Genomic DNA, 8,936 nt, shown 5'->3' on the forward strand with positions numbered 1-8,936 from the left:
TTTTACCAGAGGACATATCTGCTTGCCAGAGAGCCTAGGGGTGGGTAGGGAGGTTTGAGAAAGGACTCCTAAGGGGGATGGTCATGCCACAATCCTTTATCCTCCATTTCTCCCTCCTTTCAGGATTTTGGGCATCCACACATTCACACATGGTATGTTTTTTAAACTGTTGTGTCCAGGACTTAAACCACTTAGTCAGCAATGTGAGATCCTGCTGGCCTAACTACCACGCCATTAGCTGGCCCTCTGTTCTGTGTTAATGGTTAGAATACCGGCCGGAGATGTGCAGAGGTAAAAACTTGATAGCTTCTGGGCTTATCTAGAAAAGGAGCAAAGCCACAGAGTCATGGAAATTTGGTGCAGCTGCTTTGAAGACCGTGGAGTAGGTGACTGTTCACCTGGAGGGATCTGAGGTTGCTGACAGTCTCATTGACCTTCCATCTAACTTGGCACCACCTCCCTCCTCCTGTACTTGGTATTTATCATACTGGACAAAATTGAGGTGTGGGAGGAAGATCGTTTCATGAGGCATAGTTAAAAGTAGGACTATCTGGTAGCCTGGTATTTAATGCACTGGACTCCCACATGGCCAATCACCGTTAGAGTCCCGGACCTGACAGCTTGAAAATCACACTGGCACATGTGTGTGCATGCCCACAATCCTGAGAGGAGACTGGAGGAAAAGGGATTGCAGCGTGGCTGTCCCCTCTGCAGGGTGATTTCTCACTTTCACCTCTCATTGTCTGTCTCTGTCTCTTTCTAGTAAGTGCATGCAACCTCTGGCAAAATCCTTTTTTAAAAAGTCACACTAATTTTAATTGTCTTTCTTAGTCTATCTTCTTAGGAACTTAGGAGGAGAGTGGTATCTGGAATTTTTTATGTCCGGATATTTCAAAACACAATTACCGCATTCCACTGGCAGAGACATGTCCTCAGAAGAAGCATGCCGCTAAACGGGGACTGTTACCTGCTCGGGTTACACGGAATCTGATGAGCGTGACGCATCCCTGGAAATGATGGCTGTATGCTAATTCTTTAGAAATGTGCAGCATTAGGTAGGGGAGATAGAGGAATACAAGTCAAAGGAGCTACTCGGAACAAGGCCTGGAGAAAGAGGTCTGGCGTGTCTTGAGCCCTTCTAGAAGATGCATGTGACTCGCTACCAATAGTTTGGAGGACTTTGTGCATCAGGTCACGGATTCAGCATGTTATCCTCTAGGGCAGTGGCAATAAAAATTTTAAAATTAAAACAACTTTTTAAATGCAGGGTAATTGGACCAGTCTGGTGACATGGTGGTTATGGTAGCTGGATCCCACAAGGCTGACTTTGTGGTTCAAGTCCGAGATCAGGTGGCTTAAAACTCACGCCGGGTGCGTGTGCATGTGTGCCCAAGATCCAGAAAGGAGAATGGAGGAGAAGGGATTACCTAGAGAAGTACTTGCTTTCTTTGATCATGCCCTGATATTTCACACCAGGACTGTAGTAAAAGAAGAAAATAGGCCTACATGAAGATTTGAGAAATAGCCTTATTTTGCAGAATTTTATTATAAACAGCCTTATTTTACAGTCTTGCTTTATGAAATTTTTTTGTATTTTCTGTTTTATTTACTCACCACCCCTCTGCCTTATAGAAAGTCTAGGTAGCCCATTTAAATAAAAAAAAGTGCATCTATTTCTTTGTATATTTATTTCTTTATTAGCATCAGAGAGAGACAAGCGCCCTCGGCAGGGTCCTGTGTCATCGTCCCTCCCACCCCACCCCACTTCCCAGCCTTCCCAGCCAGCCAGGATCATAAGCACATGCCTGGCCTACACAGATCTACCTGGGGACCAACCGTACGGTCTTCGTGTGGATCTAGCACTGCTGGAGCAGTGAGTCTGCCAGACTGTACCAGTGAGCGGACCCTCGTTAGTACCATCTTTGAAAATGAGCCAAAAAAAACCCAAGGCTCAGTGAGTTACTTGGACAGTCTAACATCATCTGGGCAAAGAACTTCACCTCATACTCAGCATTTGTGACTAAATCACATCATACTGAGTTAAGGGGAGGGAGATGGTGGTATAACTAGAAAAGCCATTCTCTTAGCCCTGCAGCCTAATACTGCCTATCCCATGTTCTGGTGTTGGTGCTTACAATTCAAGGAGTTGTTGATTTAGTTTGTAGCAAAATATGCCATCAATATCTTCGAGATCTTTCAGGTTTGTAGCCTGTTTGGAGGAGCTTGAACAAATGCTTCCAGCTGGATTTCAATTACTTTTGCCTTCATATTCAGATATTTTATAGACTGCTGATTAAAAAAATAGAAAGTCCCTCACACAAGATAAAAATATGCACTATTTTGTTTCTACCACCTATACTTAGTCATTCTATTGGGTTGTCAGGAAAGTCATGACAGGTTTTGCATAGAAAAATATGTCATGACTTTTCTAATAGTTGGACTGGGCTGGGAACATTTAGCAAGATGAGAGACACGTGGTCCCCAAGTGCTATTAAGCCTTTGTAAAGGAATAATGTCAGCTTCCAAGGCATAATATTAGCCCTCCATCCCTGCTCACCGCTTAAAGTGAAATAGAATTGATATTGAAATGAAACGTGACGATGACTACCTTTCATAAATAATTAGAAATAATTCATTTTTTTTTCTCTCTCTCTCCTTTTTTTTTTTTTTTTTTGTATTTTACCCGAGGACATATCTGCTTATCTTTTTTTTTTTTTTTTTTGTATTTTACCAGAGGACATATCTGCTTGCCAGAGAGCCTAGGGGTGGGTAGGGAGGTTTGAGAAAGGACTCCTAAGGGGGATGGTCATGCCACAATCCTTTATCCTCCATTTCTCCCTCCTTTCAGGATTTTGGGCATCCACACATTCACACATGGTATGTTTTTTAAACTGTTGTGTCCAGGACTTAAACCACTTAGTCAGCAATGTGAGATCCTGCTGGCCTAACTACCACGCCATTAGCTGGCCCTCTGTTCTGTGTTAATGGTTAGAATACCGGCCGGAGATGTGCAGAGGTAAAAACTTGATAGCTTCTGGGCTTATCTAGAAAAGGAGCAAAGCCACAGAGTCATGGAAATTTGGTGCAGCTGCTTTGAAGACCGTGGAGTAGGTGACTGTTCACCTGGAGGGATCTGAGGTTGCTGACAGTCTCATTGACCTTCCATCTAACTTGGCACCACCTCCCTCCTCCTGTACTTGGTATTTATCATACTGGACAAAATTGAGGTGTGGGAGGAAGATCGTTTCATGAGGCATAGTTAAAAGTAGGACTATCTGGTAGCCTGGTATTTAATGCACTGGACTCCCACATGGCCAATCACCGTTAGAGTCCCGGACCTGACAGCTTGAAAATCACACTGGCACATGTGTGTGCATGCCCACAATCCTGAGAGGAGACTGGAGGAAAAGGGATTGCAGCGTGGCTGTCCCCTCTGCAGGGTGATTTCTCACTTTCACCTCTCATTGTCTGTCTCTGTCTCTTTCTAGTAAGTGCATGCAACCTCTGGCAAAATCCTTTTTTAAAAAGTCACACTAATTTTAATTGTCTTTCTTAGTCTATCTTCTTAGGAACTTAGGAGGAGAGTGGTATCTGGAATTTTTTATGTCCGGATATTTCAAAACACAATTACCGCATTCCACTGGCAGAGACATGTCCTCAGAAGAAGCATGCCGCTAAACGGGGACTGTTACCTGCTCGGGTTACACGGAATCTGATGAGCGTGACGCATCCCTGGAAATGATGGCTGTATGCTAATTCTTTAGAAATGTGCAGCATTAGGTAGGGGAGATAGAGGAATACAAGTCAAAGGAGCTACTCGGAACAAGGCCTGGAGAAAGAGGTCTGGCGTGTCTTGAGCCCTTCTAGAAGATGCATGTGACTCGCTACCAATAGTTTGGAGGACTTTGTGCATCAGGTCACGGATTCAGCATGTTATCCTCTAGGGCAGTGGCAATAAAAATTTTAAAATTAAAACAACTTTTTAAATGCAGGGTAATTGGACCAGTCTGGTGACATGGTGGTTATGGTAGCTGGATCCCACAAGGCTGACTTTGTGGTTCAAGTCCGAGATCAGGTGACTTGAAAAACATGCTGGGCATGTGTGCCCAAAATATCAAGAGGCAAATGGAGGAGAATGGATTGAAGCATCACGCCTGGGGGCAGTTTTTCACTTTCTCTCTCTGTCTATCTCTGCCAAAGCACACTCTCCCTATAGCAGAACCAATAGGAAAAAAGAAATACTGAGAATAATTTTTGAGAAGATCCATATGAGACCCTCTCAAAAATAAGAGTAGTTATAGCATTGTTCATTTAAAATATTTAAAATGACAAGCTAAGAGAGACACAGAAAATTTTTAAGTGAATTTGTGTTTCACCGTTGACCAGACTTGTGTGAGTTTAAAATAACTCATGGATGTGTGAGGGGATATTCAAGCAATGGGTAGTGACAGGGCCCACACAGATCTATAGACTCTGCAAAACTTCTTCTGCCACCTGGGTCTGGAAGCCATGGGAGGCTGCAGTGCATAGAAAGTCATCAAAAAGCTTTTAATTTTGGGACCAGCAGTTAGCGTAATGGCTATGTCGCTGGACTCCCATGTAATCGCCTGCAGTTCAAGTCCTATACCCGGCAGTTTAAACGCACACTGGACATGTATGTGTGCATGTCCAAGATCCCAAGAGGAGAATGGAGGAGAAGGGATTGAGACGTGGCCATCCCCTCTGGGGGGTGATTTCTCGCTTTCTGTCTCTCTGTCTCTCTAGCGAGTGCACGCACCCTATAGCAAAAACCTCTCCAAAAAAGAAAAAAAAATTATTTTAATGCTTCTTTTTTCTTAACTTAATTTCTTTTATGACAGTGAGAGACAGAGACAGAGAGACAAGCACCCTTAATAGGCTCTCATTCCACCATGACTCCTTTCCCCAGCCCTCCAGCTAGTCAGAATCTTGGATGCTCAAACACCTGGTGTGTTTCAGGTCAACAGGGGATCTGAACTCACACCTGGCCGTGTGAGTTGCACTCTACTGCTTGTGCCATAGTGGTTGGACCTCAGAAAGTTTTAACAGAAGAATAACATGATCAGATAAATCCCCAAAACTATCTTTTCATCACAAAACACTGTTAAGCATCTTATTTGGACTGGCCCTGTGGTCTATTAGCTAAAGGAGCCAGATCCCATATGGCAGGCCAGGTACACGTATATGCATGCCCCAAATCCCAGCAGGACGGAGAAAGGGTAAAGAAGGGATTGTGGTGTGACTAAACTCTATTTTTTTTTTTGGGGGGGGGAGAGTTTTTTTTGTTACAGGACACATGCACTCGCCAGAGAGACAGAGAGACAGAAAGTGAGAATCACCCCCCTGGGGGGATGGCCACGCCGCAATCCCTTCTCCTCCATTCTCCTGTTGGGATCTTGGGCATGCACGCACATGCGCCCGGCGTGAGTTTTAAGTCACTGGGTCCAGGACTTGAACCACGGTCGACCACATGGGAGTTCAGCAACATAGCCATTATGCTAATTGCTGGTCCCAACTACACTCTATTGAAAGGTGCTCCCCCCACCTCCCATCTCTCTGTCTTTCTCTGGTAAGTGCACACGTTCTCTAGTAATTAAAAAAAAAAAAAAAATTTCATGTGTATTCCTCTTACGAGAATTTGCATTTAAGGGAAAACTCAAGTGATAGACAATGCTTAACAAAATGGAATAAATTATAAATGGAAGTTTCTGATTGGTAATTGGATAATCTAGCCTACCATCTTTGCCTACTCCAAATAACAGTAAGGAGTAAGCAATACCTAAGAGTTGGGAGAGTAGTATTTAGAATAAAAGTCTATTTTGTGTCAAAATAAATCTTTATTATCTGGTGCTGTCAGAGAATAGGGCCATGTGTGACACATTTGGATGACTGGTTTATAAAAAGCTGCAGTCGATAGACATCTCTCTCCCTCAAAGGAAATGGTCTTCCCCTCAAGCAAAAGGCTGTATCCCTCTGCCTGTCCTCGGGAAAAGTTTAAGAGATAAACTTAATATATTAAGAGTTTTTCCACATTCAAGTATGAACAGCTGATAACTTCCTAATAGGATAATGTACATGTAAGGGAGTGATTTGTTAGCATAAAAGGCTATCCAGTTGCAACAATTATTATAAAGATAGGGCGAGAAGTCCGTTTTTGAGAAGAAGGTATTTTTCTGGGCCAACCCTACCCCACCATTTCTCTAATATTTTACAATTCCTAGATGGTAACTTTAAGAACATGTATTATTATGTTATGATAGACATGTGAATGTGGCATGACATGGATTTTCTTCCCAAGAATAAACAGTGAACACTGAGATTGGGTCACCTGTAAGAATTATGTCATTAGGAAAGGAAATCAATATGGCCTGAAGATGGCTATATTCCCATGTTTACTGCATCACTCTTCACAGTAGCCAAGACATGGAGTCTGCCTGAGTACAAAAGTCTGACTGCTGGGCTATGTCGCTGGACTCCCATGTAGTTGACCGCGGTTCGCGTCCCGGACCCGGTGGCTTAAAACTCAAACCGGGTGCGTGTGCGTGCATGCCCAAGATCCTGAGAGGAGAATGGAGGAGAAGGGATTGCGGCGTGGCCATCCTTGGGGTGTGATTTCTTGCTTTCTGTCTCTCTGTCTCTGTCTGGCGAGCGCACGCGCCCTATAGCAAAAACCTCTCCAAAAAAAAAAAGTCTGACTGCTTTTTCCTATTTCCAAAATCCTTTTGTTTTTAAAAGGTGTTTGGTATAGGGCATGTGAGTTTGTCAGAAACAGAGACAGTGAGATGGAAAGTGAGAAATAACCCCCCAGAGAGATGGACACGCTGCAATTCTTTCTCCTACACTCTTCTCCTGGGATTTTGGGCATGCACACACAAGCACCTGGCCTGAATTTCAAGCCACCAGGTCCTGGAATCAAATGAAGGTTAGCTGTATGGGAGTCCAGCACCTTAGTCACCACACCACCAAAGACACCTCCCCCAGTCTTTCCAGAGGACCTGTGGCCGTCACACCTACAAACATTAACAAACCTTTGGCCCATTGATAACAGTACTCCTCCTACACCTTGTCTGGCCAGAGTATCTTTGTGATGTATAGTAAGTCGTCTCATCTCTGTTAAAGTAAATAGCAGTTCTTTTCCAGTCACCAACCTAAAAACACCTAAATCCACCTACAAGTTTCCACTCCCAGGCCTCCTATCCTTTCAGGCCGGACCGATGAGAGAACTCTTCACGCTGAATTCCAAACTGCATCTCTTGTTCTCAAATCCAAAAAAAAGGAAGCTCTGTATCTGAGTACCCCAAGAAACACGTTGTCTGTCTCCAGGCCAGTCACTCAATTTTATGCTTAGTAATAAATTGCATTAATTGTTATTTCTACAGAGTTGGTTATTTTCCGGCAAGAGACAAATGGACAAAGGAAATACGATACACACTATGGAATACTGTGCAGCCATTAAGAAAATGAAGTCCTGTTATTAGAGGCAATGTGGACAAGCCTGGAGGACACATTATGTTAAGTGAAATAACACGGGCAACGGAAGAGAAAAATCGCATGTTTTTACTCATGTGGAGACTAAAAATGTTGACCTCATAGAAATAGAGAGTATGCTAATGATTGTTAGAGAGGATAGGGAAAAGAGAAGTGTTGGTTACTGGGTATAAACTACAGTTACAGAAGAGGAGTAAGTTCTAGTGTTCCATAGCAGAGTAACTATAGTTACCACTAATTTATTTTATACTTTGGGAAAACTAAAGGAGAGAATTTTGAATATTCCCAACACAAAGCGATGATAAAAGTTTGTGATGATGGATATGCTCATTTCCTTCATCTGTTCCTTGCCCTCGGTATTCATGTGTGAGAAAAGCACACTGTGTCCCATAAGTATGCCCCATTATTGCATGTCAGTTATAAATGTAAGGGGCTGACCCGAAGGCCTGATAGTGAAAGCAGCTGAATCCCACATGGCTGACCACACAGTACAAGTCCCAGACACGGCATCTCAGTAAACGTACCAGGTGTGTGTTTATGTGTGCCCAAGATCCCAAGAGGACGGAGAAATCGAAGAGAGAGGATTGTGCCCTGACCACGGAGGGGGTGTTTTCTCACTTTCTCCTACCCCCTCTTCTTTCACTCCCCATGAATGCACATGTCTTCTGGCAAATTTTTAAAAATAAATGGTTTTAAAAATTGTACCATTATCGAGGCAGGAGAGTTGAAGCCTTCCTTCAGGAGAGGATTCCTCATGGCTCCTGTGATCTAGTCATTTCAGGGGACAGAAGAAATGAAGATTTTCTACTCATAATTCAGCCTCCAGCAAACAAAGCTAGCGTGGCAGGAGAGTTGGGGCCTTCCTTCAGAAGAGGATTCTTCATAGTTCCTGCGATCTAGTCATTTTGCTTGGCACGCTAGCACACTGCACGGTTTTCTGTTTGTTTTTTTTTTTAATTTTTTTTGTTTTTTTTTTTAAGGAAAAAACATAATTACAATTTTTTTGTTTTCTTTTTTTTTTTTCTATTTCTTTGTCATTGTTTCTTTCTCTCTTTTTCATGGTCTTTTTTCTTGTCTCTGCACTCTTCAATATCCATTTACTGTGTTTCTAGATGGATTTAAGGGCACTGTAGCTAAACATCCAAATACTATTAGAGTTAACATATTCCTCAATATCTACTGAATCTGCTGCACCAGTGATCACAACAGAATGGCAAAGAGATTCCAGATCACCTCTTTCTGCTTGCTCCTGAACACTCAGATTGAACTTCAAGAATTCAAAAGAAACACACCATCCATCAGATGACAAGAAATCACCGCAGGACCACAAGAAATATGGGAAAGCAAGAAAATACCTCTCCTCCAAGGGAAAAGAATAACTCCTCTTCATCCACAAGCAGTTCAATGCAAATTATGGAAATGTCTGATAA

Source organism: Tupaia chinensis, unplaced genomic scaffold (genome assembly GCF_000334495.1).
Source record: "Tupaia chinensis unplaced genomic scaffold, TupChi_1.0 Scaffold000070_1, whole genome shotgun sequence".
NCBI classification, from domain to species: Eukaryota; Metazoa; Chordata; class Mammalia; order Scandentia; family Tupaiidae; genus Tupaia; species Tupaia belangeri.